The following is a 24,209-nucleotide window of genomic DNA, read 5'->3' as shown; positions in this document are numbered from 1 at the left end:
CTCTGAAATGGAAGCGCTTGTTAAATAAATGTAAAAATAAAGAAATGTAGAAATGAATAAATGTGGAAATAAATAAAAGAAAAAATAAATAAATGTGGAAAAAAATAAATATATACATAAATAAGGAAATAAATGTATAAATATTTATTTTTGTTTTTTTGCTTTTCTATGTATTTATTTATATATTTATTTATTTATTTTTGCTTTTTTACATTTCTTTGTATATTTATTTATTTATTTATTTATTTTTAATTTTGGCAGACTTGGGATTCCATACAAATCGTTATTCATGTGTGAATCGCCTTGGATTTGTATGTGTGTATTTTTAAGACTTCCCTGGCAGCGCTCTCCTCCCACCCAGGTCATTCGTACTCTTTAGCCAATCAAATTGAAGCTTATCAATCGACCAATCATTATCACCTGAGCGCGTGCCTACCTGGGTGTTACGTCATCAGCTTTCGACCAGCTCAAGTCATGGCTAAGCAGATGTATGTGCAGTTTGATCGGTTCATTTCTGTCTTTACTGAAGTAAATGAAGTTAGAGATCAGTTGAAGCAATAGTTTATTAACGATTAACCGATATAAGCAACTGCTGTGGTAATCAGATGTCCCGTATTTTGTCCAAAATGAAGAGGAAATGGAAGCATGTTTTTTTGTGCATGTGAATTAGGTTTCATGCATGTGAAATTGGCTTTGCATGTGTGCATCATGTTTTTTGCATGAATTATTAATGAGACTAATCTGGCTCCATACTAATAAGGCAGCATCCATTTATGATTTTATTAAAGATACACTGAATATGTTATTATTGTATTATTGCAAATAGTATCTGCTACTATTTGAACTAAGTATAAAGGGCATCAACTACAGTTTACAAAGAAAATGCTTTTGCTATTTGCTAAAGTATTTGCTAAATGTCATTTCTTGAAAATTGTCAGATTCAAATTAAAAACACAAAGTCTGCAAGATTAATTTATCGCGCAACTCATCTAAGTGTGATTTTAGTTTCCTGAAAATATCAGTGAATGTGAGAGTTTAATACATATGTTTAGTCGAACTGGAAGCATTGAGTGACCACATTTTAATGTGTAATGTAGTGCTGGGTAGTAACTGATTACATGTAAACTGGATTATGTAACCAGATTCCAAAAATGAAGTAGACTACTTGTAATTAGATTATATTACATTTTAGAATACCTGTAATCAGACTACAGTAACTTTTTTATTGATTACATGATTACATGTCATTCTCACAATAGCAGTAAATTGCTTCACTGATTTTTTAAATGTTCCTTTCTAAAAATAAGCCTACAGCTTATATAAGTGTTTTCTCAACATTGCATATCTAATCAACTCCTGTAGAACACATTAATTCACTTCATTTCATATTTACATGCAATGCAGGGATTCCCCAACTTTTTTGTCAGCTGAATCTCTTTGACCTAATACATTAACTTGAAGTAACCCCTGAGATTTTAAGTTAATAAGTAAGGTCAATAAAATAAATAAATAAATTAAAAAAACAATTAATAATAATAAATAAATAAATAAAATTAAGTTCACAGTTCTCTGATGTCAGTTAATTATCACATGACATGCAAGTAAACAAATAAAATATTCCCTCTTTTATAGTAAGTGGTTTATTTTGATTGTTTTTGTTTTAAACCCTGACATAATGTATTTAAAGGGTTAGTTTACCCAAAAATGAAAATTCTGTCATTAATTACTCACCCTCATGTCGTTCCACATCCGTAAGACCTTTATTCATCTTCAGTACACAAATGAAGATTTTTTTTATTTTTTTTTTTTTTATTAACATTTTATTATAAGTTTCATATGTCTCAGAAACATTATCACATATTTAATGAACTATATACAAACAGATGCCATGAAAATTACCAGACCAAAGAAAAATAATTACATAAAACAAGTACACATAATTGGGAAGTCTAGGTTTTAGTTTTTCTAACAACATCACAGTGGTTATTGACCAGCTTTGAATAGTTCTGTCCTTGGCTCCATTGAGTTAAGCAGTGGTGCCCTCAAGCAAGGCAATGTCTCTGAAGTAAGAAAGCCAGATGGAAGTAGAAGAGGTGGATGGTTCAATCCATAGTTTTAAGATAGTTTTTTTAGTACCTGCAGCCAATAAGATCCTATTTTGATGAATATTTAGCTGAAGTATAGAGTCATCTAAGAGCATGAAGATCAAGGGGTCCTGAGGTAGATGTAAAATATCAAAGAGGGCCGTACATACAAAGGTCCATAAAGGTACCACCGTAGGGCATTCCCAGAACATTTGCAAATATGAACCTACTATAGAATTATTACATAGATGACAATAAGGATCAGATCTGATCTTCATTTTATACAATAAACTTAGAGTAATGTAAACCCTATTAATAAGTTTATAGTGGATCATTTGATGCGCCAGGTTTTTAGATGCAGTGAAACATCTGGCCCATACGACATCCTAATCAGGTTTGTTTGTTACTTCCTTTTCCCAGGAATAAATAGCTGGTATATAGGTGTACTGTTGAAAGAGAATAGAGTTATAAACTTTAGAGACTAAGCCACTTGAGGGGGTGTTAAAGTCCATCCACTTCCACAAAGGATGTGGAAGTATGTTAGCAGTCCAGGGAACACCATAGGCCTTTAGGGCTGACCACAGTCTTAAATATAAGAAAAAGGAAAATCCCGGTAAGGAGAATTCTGTATTTAAATGTTGAAATGATTTGAGGCCCTCCTCACAAAAAATGTCATTCAGAGTGTGAATACCGCAATCAGACCAGGCTTTATAGACAAAGGGCTTTTTTCCAGTTTGCAAGCAGTTATTATGCCATAAAGGTGTTGTACTTGTATATGAAAAAGGACCTCCCATAATTTTCTCAGCCTTTTTCCATACATCAAGGAATTTTCAACAATGGGTCCATATTTTTTCTTAGAATTTTTAGAAATACGTTAAAATAATATGACTGCCTTGTGCAGTGCATTATGAATTCAGCTCTATGTAAGAGTAGCCCTTTCAGTTCAGATTTAAGTGCACGTAGTTCATCTGCCTTCCATTGACAATAAGTATTTTTGAGGTCCTGTTCCACCACCGAATTTGTCTCTCCAGTTGTTCTTTGCAGATATTTCTAGATTTTTGTTGAAAGGAAGAGAAGGTAATACATTTCCCTCTTATAAAACATTTTGTCACCTCCCATAGAGACTGGGGATTCTTTGCAGATTTACTATTAAATTTAATGAACTCTACTAAGGAAGAACGTAGCTGTGACAGGAATTTTTGATCACGAAGAAGGGAAGTATTAAATCTCCAACGTTTGCACCCAGAGGGGACAGTGAAAGGAAGAAGACACAACGTTACCAGGGAGTGATCAACAAATGGAATACAAGCAGATGATATGAGCAGATACGCGAATAGCTCTTGTGGCAGGCTGAGAAGAATGTATAATCTTTAACACCATTTCTCAACCGCCATAAATCACATATCTTTACTTGATTTATGAAGTCGTTAAACAACTTTGAAACAGCTGGGTCAGATAGAGATTTTGAGGATCTATCAAGTGAGGGGTTATGGACCGCATTGAAGTCGCCCCCTATGACAAGGTGATAGTCGTTAAGACTCAGTATGATATGGATGAGTTGCTGGTAAAATGCGCTATCATATTAGTTCGGAGCATACACTGAGACAAAGGCGCATTTAATATCGGTCCAAGTACCAGGTACACATGTAATACGACCATCCGCATCACCCTTCGAACAATGTATGGAAAAGGGAAGGTGCTGGGCAACCAATATCAAAACTCCCTTATTTTTCTTTACAGATGAAGAAAATGAGGCTATTTTAAAATGTATATTCTGAAAACGATGTACATCACAGGCTTTTAAATGAGATTCCTGTATTAATGCAACAGAGGCCCGTTTAGATCTTAAATAATCCAAACATTTAGTTCTCTTAACAGTGCCGTTTAAACCATTGACATTCCATGATACTATATTAAGAGCCATAAATCAGACATCATAATGCAAGACATATTAAGTATGTAACAAAAAAGATTAGACTTAGGGTGTACTCACACTAGGCACGGTTGCCTTGAACCGAGCCCGAGTGCAATTGTCAAACGCGCTCGGGCACGGTTCAGAGCGCCTAGTGTGAGTACACCCTTACAAGAGTAATTCATGGCATCTGGAACATTGAGGGAACAAAAAGAAGAACCGAATGAGAAGGCAGAAAGCAGAGAACAAGAACAGTCTCCTGCCTGCCTGTTTAACAACTTTGTCTGGATATGTGGCCGGTATAACAGTCGATCACTCGAGTGGAATTGCTGACTCGGCATACCGGTTCACCGATGTGATGCTTGGTATAGTCGCTGCATTCGACGAGTCTTTTAGTCAGTTGCTATGGTTTGCAGGCTGGCGTCCGTTAACATTACAGCTGGTACTTCCTCCGATTCGTGCAGAGGCAATGCGGATTCCTGGTGCTGGGAAGCATAAGATTCCACTTCGGCCGGTGTTTCCAGAAGAAAGGTTGATCCGCGATATGTCACCTTAATCGTAGCGGGGTAAATCATGAAGGAAGGGATCTCAAGCTGCGTGAGTTTTTTCCTAGCCTGATTCATTTCACGTCTTTTCGTGGTAGTTTGGTTGCTGTAGTCGGGTAAGAAAAGAAGCAAACTGCTTTTGTGAAGTATTGGACCAGCAGTTCGGGCTCCGTTGAGAATCTTGTTTCTGTCCTGAAAGCGTAGTAGTTTAAAGATCAGTGTTCGCGGGCCTTTTCTGTTGCTGTCACTAGTGTAGATACGATGCGCCCTTTCTATCTCGACTGATTTGTTTTCAAGGGAGGGAATCCACTGTGATAGCTGTGTTTGCACAAAGCCCACAGGGTCGGTGCCCTCTTCCCCTTCTCTAAGGCCAACGAGATGAATGTTGCATTGCCGACTCTTATCTTCCAGTCTCGCCATCTTGTCTTGTAGCATGTCTACGGCTAGCTTAACTTCGGCCGAATCTTGCTTTACTTTCCGAACCGCTGACTGAATGTTATTAAAGTTGTTACTGATTAACTTTATCTCTCTCCAAGAAACCGATTCTTTCAGCAACAGGTTGAAATTCCTCCTTGAAGATTTCTCGAACGATACCAAACTGTAGCTTTAGCTTGTCAGCCACCATGCTGCGCAGCGCTTCGTTGTTTGGTTCTTTTAGCCTTTTTTTCTCCGGAGAGGATGGTAAAAGCTGTCGTTTAGCCATCACACATGGTAAACGAACCCAAGGAGCAGGTATTATTGATTTATACCGAAGCTATAACTTGAACGGATGATTTATCAGTACCGAGTTCAGGAGCTCCAGACTCAAGCGGCCATCTCTGTCAGTAGGTCACGTGATCCAAATGAAGATCTTTTTAATGAAATCTGAGAGCTTTCTGTCCCTCCTAGACAGCTACACGACTACCACTTGGACTCTTCAAAAAGTTCATAAAGGGATCGTAAAACTAATCCATATGAATTGAACGGTTCAGTAAAAAATGTTCTTAAGAGACATGCTCACTTTATATGATGGACAGATTGAATTTAGGCTTTTATTCACTGCTTTTATTCAAGCAGTTTCTGTTTATGGTTGCAGATCAATGTTTATATGTGAATAAAAGCCTAAATTAAATCTGTTCATCATATAAAGCGATCGAGTCTCTTCAGAAAATTTGGACTAAACCACTCAATTCATATGGATTAGTTTTATGATCTCTTTATGAACTTTTTGAAGCATCAATATTTCAGTTGCAAAGTCTATGGAGGGACAGAAAGCTCTCAGATTTCATCTAAAAGACCTTCATTTGTGTTCCGAAGATGAACGAAAGTCTTAGGGGTGTGGAACGACATGAGGGTGAGTAATTAATAACAGAGTTTTCATTTTTGGGTGAACTAACACTTTAAAACCTTTCATGTTGTTGATAACAAAGAATGGAATATATTGTCTGTCTCTTTGTATTTTTATGTCAATATAGTAGAAGAATATCCTATTTAAATCAATGTGATAATTAGGTCAAAAGTAATCTAAAAGTAACCAAAAATTAGTCTAATTATATTACCTTAAATGTGTAATGTAATGGATTACATTACTAACTACAATTTTTTTTTCATGTAATTTGTTATCAGTAACACTACAATTTGTAAGTAATCTACCCAGCACTGAATGCAAGTCATAAATGAATTCTTGGCCATAAGTCACTTTTGCTTTAAGCCATTGTCATAACCACAATGATGTCTGCTCTTGGTCAGATGGGGAAATCCTTGAGTCACCAACCACCTCGAGACACTGATAAGAATCTAACAGAGAGAGAGATGATGTCACAACACATAAACACGCTGAGCGCTTTGTTTATGAGAAAAATTGTGAAACCAAAAAGACTGCTGCGTGCATTATCAGCACTCCCTGGTTTGTGACAACCCAAAATGATGTGTCATACACAAGTAAACAAAATTCTATAGAATTAAACACTGAAATTTATTAATGTTACTGCACAGGTCCAGTATTGTATTAGCCATATTTATAAACAACAGATGCATACCAGAAAGTTCCAAGCAACATTTGACCTCAGCAACAAAAGAGTTTTTAGGTTCTTTGCAAGTTTAGGGAGTTGTATTTTAATATTAGCCTGCTCTTTGTGACCCTGTCAAAACAGTCTTGCAGCTTTTGGGTCACAACCCACAGGTTGAGAACCACTGGTTTAGAAGTTCAAACGGACCTCATTTGTGAAACTTTTCTAACAGATGCCAGACAGTATAAGAATGCACATAGCAGGCACTGTTTCTGTATGCTCATGTAAATCTTTCAACCAAAAGCAATTACAGGTAACACAGATAATATGCTCTCCGGGGCATTCTCTCTAAGGAGTTTGTCTTGAAAAACCATTGATATGTTTTGATATCTCTCACACCGACCACCTAACAGCATATTTACACATTGACAGTTTCGCTTATTTTTTAACAACCGTAACTAAACATCATAAAACCAATTTCTTTCAGCATCTAATCAAATTTAATTGTATTTATATACCTCTGTATACACAAAGTATGATCTGCGTAAACTAACAGCGGCATGGCTGCATTCCCCTCCTCTGAGTTATGAGATCTTGGCCTTGGGCGAGAAATGTATGAGTCATTAAACTTGTGAATGCTCCATCGCTGCTATTGTTACATGATACACACCATTTCATAATCACAAAACATTAAATGTGCACGGCCAATCAGCTGCCTGTCATACTTCTGCTGTAGAAAGATCATAATTTGTCTCAGTAGCAGTCTCTCATGAGCTGTTGAAATGTCAGCGCGTGTGCTGCGCTGTTCTGTCATGAGATGTGTTTACAATACGCCACTGAAACATAACAGAGCATGTCAGGAGGCCCTCGTTTTTGTTCAAACTGTGATTAAAAGGTTTGTGCGCTCTCTCTCTCTCTCTCTCTCTCTCTCTCTCTCTCTCTCTCTCTCTCTTTCTTTACTGTTTCACAGTTTTTTCTATCCCAACTCTGTGACCTGTCTCTCTCTCTCCTGCTCACAGTTCTGTCTCTCTCTCTCTGGTGGAAAGTCCCATGTGCATTGGGAGTTATGGGGTCAAGGCACGCCACTTGCAGCTGTGTGACCACATGAGAGAGAGCGGAGTGGAGGAGTGAGGAGATAATGAGAACCTCTGTGCTGTCAGATGCAGCCAGCTGCTGCAGCCAGATTAAAGACCAGCTTTACTGCTCTCCACACTGATCCACACTTCACGCTGCTGCTACCCAGGGTCCACTCACTCACTCACTCACTCACTCACTCACTCACTCATTTATGACTGTCTCTCCCAAACATTAACTCACTGCCATTAACTCACTCATGCATGTATTCACTACTGCCCATTTATTTACTCATTGACTCATTTATTTATTCATTCATTTACTCCCTCAATGACTTACCCCCTTTATGAATGAATGACTAAATAAGTGAGTGTAAATGAATGAATCTCACCTTCACTCTTTATTTGACTTAACCCCATAACCCCTTTTTGAGCGTAGACGTGGAAATGCACTATCCAAACTTAAATCATTGTAATTCAAGAATGCTTTGGAATATAGACCTAAATTTGGTCTTGTTTTAAATAAGACACTTGGCAGATTGTTGCTGAAGCACTTCAAAAAATGGAAGTATGAAAAAGTGGTACATTTTTTCCCTGTAACTTGCACTTTATCCAGTTCTGGTAAGAAAATGTTGATTTTCTGTTTATTACAAGCAAAACTCACAGTAGCATGTCATTGGAAAAATAAAGAAAGCCCTAATTTTAAACAGTGGTTACAGAAATTGTCTTATTGTTTGGCTTTGGGAAAACTTACATATATTGTTAAGGGAAAACCTGAACAGTTTTTCAAAGTATAAAATCCTTTTATAGGATTTTTGAAGGAAACCGATCCAGTCTGTTTTCTGTGTAACCTGGATTAACGTGCATCACGTGTTATGATATTAATGTACCATTGCATTTGATTTTTTATTTTTTTTGTGCGTGTGTGTGTGCTTTTTGTTTCTGGTGGTAATGTTTCAAAATCAATAAAGACAAAAAAGAAAGTATGAAAAAGTTATAGAGGTTTAAATTTACTGTAAATCAAATGTACTGAGCTAAAAAAGTTTGTATTTTATATAAAACACATATTTTACAAAATACTTTTTTTACTCTAAAGTTGATATAAAATCAAAGCCATATGTCTAACCAAGTCATGTTCCCGCTAGTGGGACAGTGACAGTTAGGGATGATAACTAAAACGATAACTATAAAATTTTAATAATCTTACTAATTCTATGAAAATAGCGAAGTCCCAACCACAACTGTACTTTCAGAACATTTTTTTTTCCAGCTGATGAACAATAAAAACATTGACAGCCAATCAGACTTTAAAGAGCTTGAGCATTTAAAGGGCACCTTAATGCATTTTTTGCCTTTCCTTGAGTGTGCTGTTTGTGCATATAAACATCTGCAATCTGCAAAGTTACAAAGCACAAGGTCTACTGCAAAGGGAGTTAAAGGGTTAGTTCACCCAAAAATGAAAATAATCGTTCCACACCTGTAAGACCTTCGTTCATCTTCGGAACACAAATTAAGATATTTTTGTTGAAATCCGATGGCTCAGTGAGGCCTGCATAGCCAGCAATGACATTTCCTCTCTCAAGATCCATAAAGGTACTAAAAACTATTTAAAACAGTTCATGTGAGTTCAGTGGTTCTACCTTAATAGTATAGCAACGAGAATACTTTTTGTGTGCCAAAAAAACAAAATAATGACTTTAACAATATTCGATTGTTAAGTCTGACGTCACGCTGCAGCGCTTCCGGGTCCAAACGCTCTATCTCATACCACAAGAAAACAACAAATAGTGCTAATATACACACACGATGTGGTGTAATACTTCCAAAATATTATAATCATATCCTTTATCTCCATACCAAAATCCCAGATGGCCAGACAGTGATTCATCTTTTATAAATCGTTAAAATATTAATGTCTGTGACGCTGTGAGCATGGAGACTGTTGTGTAGACTGTAAGTATTTTAAATGTTTAACTTTAAAATATTAAATGTTTAATATGAATAAATAGAGCTCATAAACGGCCGTGGAGATGCCATTCTCAAGTGAAACGAGTTGAGGCTTGGACCCAGTAACGACGTTCCTTATGTCACGACTTAACAAGCGGATAGTGATGGGCGATTTCAAAACACTGCTTCGGAGCTTTGCGAATCGAATCAGTGATTCGGATCTCCCATCAAACGGCTAAACTGCTGAAATCACGTGACTTTGGCGCTCCGAGTCACTGATTCGATTCGTAAAGCTCCGAAGTAGTGTTTTGAAATCGCCCATCACTATGTTGTGGAAAAGTCTTTATAATATTAACTTAGAACCACTGAACTCACATGAACTGTTTTAAATATGTTTTTAGTACCTTTATGGATCTTGAGAGAGGAAATGTCATTGCTGGCTATGCAGGCCTCACTGAGCTATCGGATTTAATCAAAATATTTTAATTTGTGTTCAGAAGATGAATGAAGGCCTTACGTGTGTAGAATGACATGAGGGTGAGTAATAAATGACATTATTTTCATTTTAGGATGAACTAACCCTTTAATCTTTCCAACAGAAACACATACATTAATCATCTTGTTTGTAGTGCTGCCATTATTTCTGTGACTTAGCTTCTGTCACCATATTATACATTTGCATAACACCCACTGGCTGATTTGGCCTACCCTCAAAGAATAGTTAGGCAAGTGATCTCTCAATTGTGAGAAAAAGCTGTGTGGACTTACCAATGCCATAGTTACCATAATATAATACTGTTTACAGCTGCTCATGGAGCCTCCAGAGCTGAAACCCAATTATGTTTTATTTCAAACACACAGTCTAAATGGCTGTCCAATCACAACAGACTGGGGCCAGCTAACCAATCAGAGCAGACTGGGCTTTTTGGAAAGATGGGCTTTAAAGAGAAAGTAACTAAAACAGAGTGTTTCTTTGAAAAGATATCGTGCTGCAGCAATGTACAGTATGAGAAAAATGTGTTTTGAACTTTAAATCATGTAAGTGTATTCTAGCAGACCCTAAAATAACATTATGAACTTTTAAATGAGCATAACATGGGCACTTTAAAGCTGCAGATGACATAACTGCAGTGCGAGCTTATAATAAGGTGTTATTGTTGGTGTTGCTGTGGGCGCTAAAAAAGTTATTGTTATAGTTATTGTTCCTGGTGTGAACAGGCCTTAACTGTCTCACTCTTGCATTCATTCATTGATTAATTTGTTCATTCATTGATACATTAATTCATACTTTCATTCGCTGGATTTTTTTAATCACTCACTTCAATTTCCCATCCATTCCACTCATTTGAATGGGTGAGTGAGTGCATAAGTGCATAAATGATTTAAGGTGGTCATATTTCGCAGGCGAACAAAGCTGTCTAATGGTTGATGCTGCAAACTTGTGTGTCAGAGTTTAACAAACTTGAACCTGATGTGAAATTCACATAGGGAAGTCCATCAGGCAAAGTTCTTCATACAGTGTTGGAAAGTTACTTGCAAAAGTAATGCATTACAATATTGCGTTACTCCCTAAAAAAAGTAACTAATTTTTACTTTTTAATGCGTTACATTACTTTTGCGCTACTTTTACCTCACCTGGGCTGGGCTTGCTTTTTTTTTTTTTTTTTTTTTTTTTTTTTTTTAATGGCAGCAAAAAAAGTTCTTTTTTTGGCAAATGTTAAGGCCCTTTCACACCAAAAGTGAAATGAATAAGCCTCAGGCTGAAGGAAGTGAATATTTACACCTGTACAGTAGAGGGCGCAGCTCAAACAAACCTTTCAGCTGTGCTGCCATTCTGGATTAAAGAAGAGTAGGATACAGGAGAAGGAGGTTCAACATCTTATTTCTAAATCTAATCTAAAGTAATTTTTGCTTATTAGTAGAGTTGAATTAGATCATTGAAGATCAGCAGCAAAGACATTGGATAATAAAGTGAGATTAAATACATTAAGTATATTTGTATAATTTAATATAGTTAATTATTACAGGTTTGCATAAAACTCTGAGATTGCATTTCACTGTTTTTATTCATTTTGAGGAATACTGAATGTTTTCATGCAAGTGAGATGAGTAAATGCATGTTCACATTTAGTCTAGAACTACAATCATGTTCACACAGCGCACACAAAACACGTCTGCACTTTATTTCTCTGAACATGGGGACAAGAGAGCTGTCAGTCAATAAATGTGAAAAAGTAACTTGCGTTACTTATTTGAAAAAGTAACTTAGATATTTTGTTGTAAATTGAAAAAGTAATGGGTTACTTTACTAGTTACTTGAAAAAGTAACCTGATTATGTAACTCAAGTTACTTGTAATGAGTTACCCTCAACACTGTTCATTACGCTGATTCCCATTAAATTGATTTTGCTTGTAAAATTTCACTGACCAACAGTAAATTTGTTGTCAAAATTTCATAAGCAGTTTAGTTTCGTACCTGTAGTTCATACAGTATAGCATGGCGCTAGCAGCGCCAAGGTCATGGGTTCGATTCCCAGGGTAAACATGACAGAATGACTTGAATGCAATGTTAGTCATTTTGGATAAAAGTGTCTGCCAAATACATAAATATAATGGGAGACCAAGAGAGTGTCATTCGTTCATGCCTGCAAATATTTACTCACTCAACAACTTTATGAACAGTCACTCACTGTCCTATTTACTCACTCACTTGTAAAGCCGATATAATCCACATTGCTTCATCCACACGTTCTCCATAATTTAGTAATTTCCTCACTGACTCATGCTTTTCTTTCAGTGTGGGAAGCCCCACGCATCCATCACTCGCACTCCTTTACTGCAGCCCCTCACGCTGCTTCCGCTCGCTTCTGGCACACACTTCAAGCTCTCCGTAATTAAACACATTCCTGTCCATGAAACATTTTTCTCTTGCACTAGTGGCAAATTGAGTAAACTGTAATAGTCAGAGAGAAATGCTAGAACATGGCGGGCTTTGTGGGATGCCTTACAAGTCATTTTCCAATACGTTAACCGCTGATTAAAATCTTCAAAGGGCGTCCCCGTTCTCCTCTCCTAATCACGTTTCACACAGCCTCTCCTTGTGTTTTTTTTTTTTCTTTCTTTTTCTTGTTTTGGTTTTATTACGCTCTCATGCAGGCAGCGTGTCATTACTGTCTGTTTCTTACTGAACATCCAAAGAATGCACAATGACTCACTCGTCTTCATGTTCAACCACCGAGCTGGCAGAAGAGAACAGAGAGAGAACCTAAAAAGGGAGACTTCCCTCTTAGAAAAAGATTGGACAATTAGCTATCATTGGCAACCACTTGCTATGTAATGGTTTCGGGGGTGGAGAGGCTTTCCATTTTTTTTTTTTTTTTTTTTTTTACCACATCATCTGAACAGCTAATAACAGTCATTTCCATGTGTCCAAACCACCAGACAATGAAACCTGCAGAGGTACTGAAGGAGATGTGGGCGGGATTTCTTCACCGTAATAAAATCCCAGAGGTGACTTCACTGCCTAGCCCTCTAGTCAAAATGCAAAAATGTCAATTAAGGCTAAGTGTATCCCATCAGTCAAAAGGACACGGGAGGTATCTGCGCTCAGTTGTGGTTGACACCTGAGGATGAAGCATATACCTGTGTCACAGTCTGTTTGTAACGCCTTCAAGCTAACTTATTCAGCTCCTTTGTGCTCTGTTTGTCTGTGTAAAAGAATACCCTTATGTCATAACCCTGAGAGGTGCAGCTGGCCCTCATACATTGTTTCAAAAGGCACAGATAATCTAGTTGGCACCTATACTGCAAGATAGAAGAAGGCCTGAAACATCGTTTTATGTTTTATCATGTTAGAATAACTACACTAAAAGACAATAAACTTCAAACAAACCATAAACTGGCCCCGCAGTGCCAACTGAAAAGATTCAAAGGCAAAATTGTAAATTCTGTTATCATTTACTCACCCTCATGTCGTTCTAAACCTCTATGACTTTCTATCTTCTGTGGAACATAAAAGAAGATATTTCTGAAGAATGTTTTTTTGTCCAAAACAACACTGGACTTTCATTGCATGGACAAAAACACATTTCTCAAAATATCTCATTTGTGTTCCACAATGACACGGGTGAGTAAATGAAGACAAAATGTTCATTTTTGGTTGAACTATCCCTTTAAGTGTAAAAGATCATTGGGTTTCTTCAAATATAAAGGTCATTAATAATCATGTACTAATGCTGGTTTTGTTTCTAAAGCCTAAGATGGCATTTGTGGCACATATAGTCTCTATTACTTTTTGATGTAAGGACAAACATTTAAGATCAGGCAGGTTATAACATTAAAGTACAGAGAGGCACTGGCACTCCCCCTAAGACATGTTCCAATTTGCCCTCTCCTCTCTCTTCCTCCTTTTCTCTCTCCATCTTCTTTTATTTTCTTCTCTCTCGCTCCTTTTTTTTTTTTGTAGCCCAAGCTTATGAAGCTTAAGAAAGGGTTTGATGTGACACACATCGTCATGCAGCTCCACAGTGAATCAGGGTTCAGATGGGCGGCTTGAGTCGGGAGGGAAAGTTAAGAACATTCCATGCTAACCCACCTGTAGGTAATGATAGGACGAGCTAATGTTTGCGGCCGATTTACTTGTGTCAAAGAGGCATGAATACATATGTTGCGCTTCAAACATACGTTTACAAACTGAGCCATCCTCACTCTCCTTCACTACAGATGTAGTTTACTCTATTTGTTGTTGCTGATCTTTCACAGATTGCCAGCTTCCAAAGAGAAATGGTGTGAAATAATGTATTTGATATTAGATATAAAGAAAGTGGTGCACAGTTTTAGACAGACGCAGAAAGCAGGAGGAAAAATGCCAGGAATGATTCTTATACTCAGCACGGCAGGTCTGTGCACGGCATGCTGAACTTCTGTTTGCGAGCTGAATTAGCCTCGGGCTCTTGCCATTTTTCCTAACAAAGGTGCTGGAAGTAAAACTGATTAGTGTGTATCGAATCTACACTCACTGAGACCAATGCCTCCACATCCAACAGACTGAGAAAATGTTAATCTAAGCATACAGTTGCACAAGCCTTGAATTAATATTTATTTGCATGCTGTGCGAAGGCAATAATCTGATGCATTATAGTACTTAAAAATGCCACACTGAAAAAAAAATGAGGAAGTAAGTCTAATTTGATTTTGCTTTGTTCAGTTGTATTCTTTGGGTTGTTTTTTGTTTCGGAAGGTTTGATGTTTTCAGTCATTTAAGTATCATGTCATATAATTTCTAAGTCAAACATATCTTTGGGAAACCACATAGAGATGAATGGTCTATTCACTAGATCCCTATAATACCAACCTGTCTTGTTTGATGTGGCATCAGGTGGCCACAAAAAGAGGCACATTCATTTGTATGTAAATATGGCATTTGACTGAAGGGACAAACATTTTCTCTCAAAGACGGCATTGCAAATGAGTTTTGCATTTTGCATCCGTGTTTGCTTAACTTTTGCCACTGCAATGTGTGCATTTAAGATGAAATAGTGATTGTAACAGGTAACTGAGGCTGCCTTGAGGTCATATATTATACCAGTTCTGTTAAATTTTTGATGCTAGACAAATACTTTGTTTTGGGTTGTTTGACGGTTTTAAACAACCATGTACTGTCACTGTTGAAAAAAACCCGCATATGCTGGTTAGGTATGTTTTGAAGCATGGCAGCTGGTTTGAGCTGGTCCTTAGTTGGTCATGAGCTGGTTTAAGCTAGTCCTGAGCTGGAGCTAGTTGATTAAGACCAGCTAAGGACCAGCTTAAACCAGCTCATGACCAACTAAGGACCAGCATAAACCAGCTGCCATGCTTCAAAACATACCTAACCAGCATATGCTGTTTTTTTCAAAAGGGTAATCTTATTTACAACTAAATTTTTATTTTTTTTTAATTTTTTTAACAATGTGGATTTGTTCTTTCTTGTCTCCTCTTCTGTTATATCTCAACCTTTGCCCTCCTGACTATCAATAAAATGGCTCAAATGCTCTCATCTAATATAGGCCTGCCATAAAGCATGGCTTGTGGCTTGTTTGGGTCAGTCACTGAAAAAAAAATGGATGAGGAGAGAGGACAGGAGGAGAAGGAAGACGAAAAAAAGCTAAACGATTGTGGAGCATAAGATTAAAGGGTAAGGTTGTTTCTACTTTTTATGTTATTAATGTTGGAATTGCTAATTATACTCTTTAGAAGTTTTGAAGGCTGGTTGATGATGCAGCAATTTAACTCATTTAGTGCAGATAACTTTGATCAAAGCTGTAGAGCCCAAGGTCACTGTGAGAGGGTCGGAGCTTAGAGGTAAATCAAGGGGCATAGACAAGAACACTTGATTTCCAGGATGACCATGCGTAAACATTTTCAAAGACTGTATTTAAATATGTCAGAATGTGGTGAGATGGTGGGAGGCCCCGTTATCCCAGCCGTCTGCATGCTAACCTCTGCAAAACACCAGATAGATGCATGAAAATATGTGGCCGAGCTTTTGATAAAGGCCTGTTTTCTGATATTAGAGCCATTTGGCACATTATTAGGTATTTTAGGTATTTTAGGCATTTTAGAGCAATCAAGGGTGAAATTGCTCCTGAAAGGAACAAAGATAAACCTCCGTACCTTGCGCACTGGCATTACCTTCTTTTTCTTTTCATTAAGCTTCAAATATGTAGGGATGAAAATCTAGGAAACGGATCATCTGTATTTTATACTCTTCTGAAAGAAAATAGATGCCTTTCTATGACATTTAAGCCTGAGCAGTAACAAGTATATTTAGTTGTCAAAATCAATGATGATCTGCAGCTACCAAACCTGATGTAGGTCATCTCACTAAGGTCATTCACCTGCAAAAATGGAAGCAGATGATCTACAAGGACCTCAAAAACGAGTGTATAGTAGTAAACTGGAAACCACATCTGCTGCACTATATAAAACAGGGCTGGGTAGGATGTAAAACAACGATTTCTCCAGTCAAGGGACAAAATTTTTTCTTTTCTCCAAGAACATGGACCACTTTTGATTAGCTCCTTTTAGATGAACGCCATTTATGTTATATGCTCACTGGTGTCCTGTTGTGTGGGTGTGATAAATATTTGGTCAATGAAAATAAAGCCTTTTGTTGTAGTTCTTACAGAAGAGGAGGTAAACACTTGCAAATTAAACTTAATTGAACAAATGTGGTTTTGCCTCCGCTAAGTAATATGCTGTTGTGTTGTTACCATTTGGCATTAAAACCTACCGGCTACCATTTTAAAGGTTTAGTTCACCCAAAAATGAAAATTCTGTCATTAAGTACTCACCCTCATGTCGTTTCACACCCGTAAGACCGTCGTTCATCTTCAGAACACAAATTAAAATATTTTTGATAAAATCCGATGGCTCAGTGAGGCCTCTATTGCCAACAAGTTAATTTACACTTTCAAACGTCCAGAAATGTACTAAAAACATATTTAAAACAGTTCATGTGATTACAGTCGTTCAACCTTAATGTTATGAAGCAACGAGAATACATTTTGTGCACAAAAAAAATAAAAAAATAACGACTTTATTCAATAATATCTAGTGATGGGCGATTTCAAAGCACTGCTTCATGAAGCTTTGAAGCTTTACAAATCTTTTGTTTCGAATCAGTGGTTCAGAGTGTGTATCAAACTGCCAAAGTAACATGAACCATTGAAATTTCAATGTAACAAAGCCTCGTTTACTGAAATCACGTGACTTTCATGCTCCAAACCACTGACTCAAAACAAAAGATTCGTAAAGCTTCGAAGCTTCATGAAGCAGTGTTTTGAAATCGCCCATCACTATATATTGTTGAATAAAGTCGTCGTTTCATTTTTTTGGTGCACAAAAAAGTATTCTCGTCGCTTCATAACATTAAGGTTGAACCACTGCAGTCACATGAACTGTTTTAAATACGTCTTTAGTAGCTTTCTGGGAGTTTGAAAATGTAAATTAAGTTGTTGGCAATAGAGGCCTGACTGAGCCATCGGATTTTATCAAAAATATTTTAATTTGTGTTCTGAAGATGAACGAAGGTCTTACGGGTGTGAAACGACATGAAGGTGAGTACTTAATGACAGAATTTTCATTTTTGGGTGAACTAACCCTTTAACATATCGGCATACACCAGGCAACATATTCAAAGTTCTGAGAAAGAGACAAAATCCCCGGACCTGGAGGGAGAAAACAGTTTGGGTCTCTGTCAGATCGCAGCTCTCCCGCTGTGCGCCTGAAGAACGTGATGTTCTTTAAGACATGCAACAAGTGACTTAAGGAGCCCATGTGAAACAGAGCTCATGCAGTATTCACTACGGCTCAATACAGAGGGCGCACTTAAATGAAGTCCAGATTTGCTGTAAGGACAGGCAGGGGAACTGAGGAACAGGAGTGGATAGACTGTGAGCTAAAGGTTTTACGCATGGGGCCGGAAGCAGAGCGACGCTCGCTGGCTTAGGTCCATTTATAGCACGAGCGACGGGGAAATATTTAACCCTGTTGATCAATATTTCAAAGAATGGCTTCCAGTGTCGTTCCCCATCTCCGCACTTGTGAGGCAGCTGTCACAGAGCCTAATCTAGAGTAAAGTGGAGCAGTCACTGGGGAAAGCGCCACTTCACATCTTCCCTTTCTAAAAATGGAAGTGAATTCACTGGCAGTGTTGCCTAAGGTCACCCCAAACATGTTGCAAATGGTGTTAAAAGCATGTACTCGCTGGCCCGGTCTCAATATTTCATAAAAACTGTGTGCAAATTATCCCTCTCGCTGCCTCAAAAACCCTACCATGCCAATGCGGCCTATTAAAATAATCATAAGGATCAAACTGTGATGTTAACACAGATCAAGTATTTGTAAAGAAGCTGACAGAATGAGGCATGAAGCCTCTGGGGAAGAGGTGCATGCGGCGCAGATGTATGTATTAAATTATAGTGTGGAGTTTCCTTTCATAGGAATTTAACTCAATTAAAGCTGGAGTGACTAGCATGGCCTAGAATGGCTCAAAAATGGGTCCGTAAGTTATTGAGGCACCAAGAGAAGGAAAATCTAAAGAAACTTTTATAACATGCTATTATTGAGCTTTTTGACTCTTTATTGGACAGACATGCGGACTGAGCAATGCAAAAAACCTGGAGCGAAGCTGGAGTGGACTGATTACAAAGTTGGGGAAGGAGTTTCTGACAACAGAACTTCATTGAGAAATGAGCAGGTATCTTAGAATTCGAGAAGAAATGCGGATTACGTAGATGCTCAAGCAGAAGTGGATAATTGTACAGAACGGGATACCTGGAACAAAGCACGACTCTAGTCTTCGGGGTGCATTGAAGTGAGATATTACAATATAATCTTGATGTAAATGTCAGGACTTAAGATGATTAAGACTGCTGGTGTGTGTGAGTTCTCTTCTGATCATGCCATGGAGGCTCAATCGGTACTGACTGTGGCTTATCTTAGAGCTCATCCACCAAACCTGAACTCTTCTAATCACCTTCAACTGGATCAGGTTCCTGTATTTGCTATATAGTCTGTGACCACTGAGACACTGCCAGCTCTGACTCTTCTTTGTGTATGATTACAGTTGTTGTTATTATTATTGCTGCTGCTGTATTTTATGTATTACCTAAAGTCTACATATACCATTAGTGTTATAAGTGGTTTTCTGCACCGAAAACATAAGGCAGCTGCTATTTGCACTAAGTTCAAATAGCAATAGATGCTATTTACACTAAGTGCAAATAGCAGTATTTTCTTTGCACTAAGTTTAAATAGTAGTTAGATGCGTTTTAAACAGTGCAAATAGTGGCAGGTACTATTTGCACCTCAGTATATTTTAGCATATTATAAAACAGAATGCGATAATAAAACATATTCAGTGTATATGTTTATATTTAATAAAATCATAAATGGATGCTGGACATTACTTGTTCTTGACATTACCTCCCCTGCACCTGCACTTACTCCTAACCCTACCCGTTAAAGACCTTATTCCCACTATTAAATACCCGTTAGGCACTTTATTTTCTTTTTTTTTTTTTTTTTTGAATATTTTCTTAATTTTTATTAAAAATAACCACTAATTCGAGCTGATATGCAATAGGAAAAGAGATACGAATGAGTTTGGTAAAAGGCGGACTCGAACTCGGGACATTAAAAGCTGACGCCACCTTTCTCTCAACATCACTGCTCGTGTTATCAGCAGGAGTTATTTTGTAATTTTGTCTGGCTCAGTCAGATAATGGTGGGTGGAGTTAGTGTAAATAGCCTCTGCCAACAAGGCGGGCTATTTGTACTTGGTGTGAATAGACACTCTGAAAATATAATTATATGTTTATATCATATTTTAGTTTTACATAACATTGTGCACCCTCTATCAAAGTTATACAGGTTGTTTTTTTCCTACTGTACCTATAAGACATCTTAGGCATAAAAACTGAGGAGAAAAAAACAGTTTATCTGTCATTTTGTATTGTTTTATTGTTATTTTTTTGTTCATAAAACAGGAAATGATATTACAGAAAGGGCCTCTCTAGACCCTAATGACTGCGTGTCATAGTCAGTTTTCACAAAAATATTAGATTTGACTTTTTATGACACTGAGATTATTTGATAGTCAAATATTACTGTATAACGACAAGAAAATGTAATGACATTTATGATTTAAAAAAAAATCATGTTAAAAATACCTGTATATTCAAAGTATAAGGAAAGAATCTCAAATTTTTTACTTGATGGTTACAATGATTTACTTATTGTTGAAAATTGTATCAATATTTTTTTAATGCATGAAACCAACATGAATACAACATGAGTACATTTCTAACTTGGCACATGCTTTTTAAACTAGATTTTTGAAAGTTTTTTTGTTATTTTTCATTGACCCTGATATATAAACGTGGGTGGCCATTTGAAGCATGTGTTCATGCTTCTGACGTCATAACCATGACAATTCCTGAACGACCCCTTTTCAGCTTTGTTTTCCAGAATGGTTTGTTGGAAGAATGGCTTTGTGTTGTGAATGTTAGAAAGTATTGCATTCTTATTTCAAAAGAGCATGGAAAATCCCATTTTCCATGAAATGTCTTGTCTACGTAAAAAGCAAACGTTGAATGAATCCATGTAAATAAAATTATTTGATAAAATTACAAGATAATAAGCATTTTCACTTAAGATTGCAGTGGAGTGAAGGAAGAAAAGGGAAACTGTTATCAAAATGTAAAAAGATCCATAGTTCGTTCTTCTTGCTGTTGCTTTCTGTTTGCATCATGACCTTTCTAGTGTCTGTGTGTGGAGAATCTTCTGCTTTCTGTCTTCTTGCTGTCTAGCTGTGCGTCATGCTCTAATCCTTGTGAGGCCTTTTGCAAATCAAAGGACCTTCTCTCTGACTGAACCATTTTTTTTTTTTTTTGCCTTTGTTTGTGGTTTCACTGTTTTACAGATTTCCAAAATCTTTATGGGTGCCATCATTAGAGAGCTGAGGAATCTTTACTGGCATTAAGATGTACTTTGCGACACTGAGATCAGTTAAATAACATACTAATGACAAATAGCAAATATTGTTTAGAACTGAATGAGCGTATAATAGACCAAAACTGGATAGTGGGTGGGTGTGCTATACAATAAGGAAAAATCTTAAAACAAGCTCAATCCTGCCTGTTCATTTTGAATGTTCACAAAATCACACGCATCACAGAACCACAGAATTTCAGGGGGCAGCTGTTGCATGCAGAGTCTGACGTTCAAACAAAGGGTGTTACCAAACATTTTTACAATGCACGATCACAAAAAAACCCTTTGATTGATAGCATTGATAAAAGAGGAATGTGGTTGATTTCCTCTGAATTATGACGTCAATATTTATTATAGACAAAGCAATAATCATGTTGACAACAACAAGGGACAATGACATAAGAGTGACAATGATAAAGAAAAATCTAGTTTAAAACACAGAAATGCACTCATGTTAGTCTCATATGGTTTTAAATGTCATGTGGTGCAACTTTTGTGGGTAACACTTTACTTAAAGCCTTTATGTATAATGCATTATAAAGGTATTCGTAATTAGGGCCCGATTGTAATTGCTCAGCCAATTATTCTTCTTCTCCGAAATGAATCACATTTTTGAGGGCCTAAACATGCTCAAACTCATGAAACTTTGCACACGCGTCAGAAGTGGTGAAAATTTACGTATGATATGGGTTTCAGAATTAGGTGTGGCAAAATGGCTCGATAGCACCACCTACAAAATTTCAATTAAGTGCCCTTCGCGCTACGTTTCATGTACAGGTGTGAAATTCGGTAGACACATGTAACAGCCCAATACCTTCAAAGAAGCCCTGGGTGCAAAATCTGTAAACCCAACAGGAAGTGAGATATTTTGAATTTTCTCTGCAACATTTTGGCAGTTTTTGCCATTTCCACAAGTTCTACTTTAACGAACTCCTCCTAGGGCTTTAATCAGATCAACGTCATATTTGGTCAGTCTAATCTAAAGGACTTTGCGATGTTAATTTGCGAAGATCTTGACTTTTCACTGAAGAGCGTGTCTGGTCACCTGATTATCAGAGAATTTAACAATATTCCATTAGTTATTCCACTGAACATGGAATCTCTGTTTCTTTTCCCAAATCTTCACTCATGAAGGGGATTATAAACGTTTCTTTCTTTCGTTCACATTTAGGCCTATTATAGGCTATTCACATTCTTTACTGTGGTAAAGTAGAAAAAACACCGTAGGACAGAAACCTTTTTGCTTGCACGTCAATTTCTATTTAACACAGTTTGTGCTTGTTAGACTTTATAAGGCGCATCAAGTTTATTTGTATAGCGCTTTTCACACATGCTGTGAAACACGCTTTTTTCTGGCAGCGCAAAATCAAACATAGCCTGAATGTCTTGCCCCTGCCGAGGATAAAACTCGCTCTTCAGACCTTTTACAACAAGTGTCAGTTGCTTGTAACATCAGGAGATAACATGAAGATATGGTCTCTTTCCTGCTCGTGTCCCACATCCCTCTCAAAGCTGTAGGCTATATGACGCATCTTTGTGTGGAAATAAAAAAACGAATGTTTTTAAATAATATTTAACTTTCTTATTATTTAGGTTACCATTATTTACCGATATTTATTTCATAGTTTTACAGGCTGTAGTGTTTTGTTTCACTGACGGAATAGCTAAAATAAACACGCACGTCTGTTATCCCTGTTGAAAAAAACAGCATATGCTGGTAAGGTAGGTTTTGAAGCTGGTATGCTGGTTTGAGCTGGTCCATCTTAAGAATGGACCAGCACTTGACCAGCATAAACCAGCTCAAACCAGCATACCAGCTTCAAAACCTACCTTAACCAGCATATGCTGGTTTTTTCAACAGTACAAAATGGATGTTTGAGCATTTATTTATTTTTTTTATATTTCAAAATTTATTTCATTGAGGTAGCCTATATATACACACACAAACATACACACATGCTCCAAATCATATTTAATATGTTTTTAAAATAGACTATATAAAATAGTAAAATAGTTCCAACAGATTTTGCTGTGGTACCAAAATTGGTACCGAGAACTGTAAAATTTTCATGGTATTGGTACAGACTACTGGAATTTTGGTACCGTGACAACACTAATTGTAACCAAAGGTAAAAGGCATTATAATATTTGCAGATTTCTTGTTACATCTGGTATTGGTTGTTTGTCATGTGTTTTAATGCATTATACTTTCTAAAGGTGTGATTGTGATGTGTATGTTCTGTTTTATTATCATGGTGTTTTGGTTTCCCTGTTGGCCTGTCTGTCTGCCTGTGTTCCCTAGTTTGTTCCCTTGATTCCTGATTATCACCTGTCAATCGTTATGTCTCCCCATGTAGTTAGAGTCACCATGAAATCAAAATTGAAGTTTTTTTTTGCTTTTAGTATGCTTTTAGCACTTCAGTGGGCCTTTAAACCCTGATTTTCCCTAGTTTCCCATTTTTTCCAGTATCGTTTTTGATTTATGTGGTTGTGGATTATTGTAGCTCCTGAGATTTCCTACATGTTTCTGTTGGATTTTTTAAAAGACTGTTTACTGCTCTGATTCTCCTGTGTTGTGCGCTCATTACAGCCTGTACATGACAGAGTTCAATGAATAGAAATGTATTATAATGTATCATAACTGTGGTTACAACTATTCATGAGAACATAAAATGCAAGGTGCATTACAAGGCATTAAAATACTTTATAAAACGGTTAGTTCCTGTCTTTGATTCTGATTGGTCAATAGCTGTGTGTTATTCACGATAAAACACGGCTATGACCACTTCACCCAACGGGTCTGTGTATCACTACACAACACCCCTAGCAACCACTCTTAGCAACGTAAACTGTTTGTTCTCAATTGATTGTTCATTGAAGCTTACTGTATTATGTAGAAGGGTATTGCAAGAAAGAGATCGAGTGAGCGAGTTTATTACCTGCATTCAGATTTAGCATTTTCCTTCAGGTCAGTCCTATGTTCATAATAAAAAATATGTTAAATTTATCTGATGTATTATCCTGTCCTTTTAACAGTTAAGGGGTTTTCCCATGACTGACAGCGCTAGTCAAAGCATTTGTCAGTTGCGTCTTGTTCCGTTTTCACAACAATTCAGTCTTTTCAA

The 24,209-nt window shown here is 37.1% G+C and overlaps 1 long non-coding RNA gene across 1 annotated transcript in view; it reads left to right on the top strand.

Annotated features, from left to right (window-relative positions):
* LOC127518259 (uncharacterized) overlaps positions 1 to 20,046 on the top strand; it is a 49,416-nt gene extending 29,370 nt beyond the window's left edge. Inside the window, exons 3-4 of the long non-coding RNA XR_007931512.1 lie at positions 15,594 to 15,721; positions 18,681 to 20,046. This is a non-coding gene — a long non-coding RNA (uncharacterized LOC127518259). The remainder of the gene's footprint in view (positions 1 to 15,593; positions 15,722 to 18,680) is intronic.
* Positions 20,047 to 24,209: the final 4,163 nt, after the last annotated feature.

This window comes from Ctenopharyngodon idella, chromosome 9, assembly GCF_019924925.1.
Source record: "Ctenopharyngodon idella isolate HZGC_01 chromosome 9, HZGC01, whole genome shotgun sequence".
NCBI classification, from domain to species: Eukaryota; Metazoa; Chordata; class Actinopteri; order Cypriniformes; family Xenocyprididae; genus Ctenopharyngodon; species Ctenopharyngodon idella.
The sequence above is the reverse complement of the archived record's forward strand: the minus strand, read 5'-3'. Positions and strand labels throughout refer to the sequence as shown.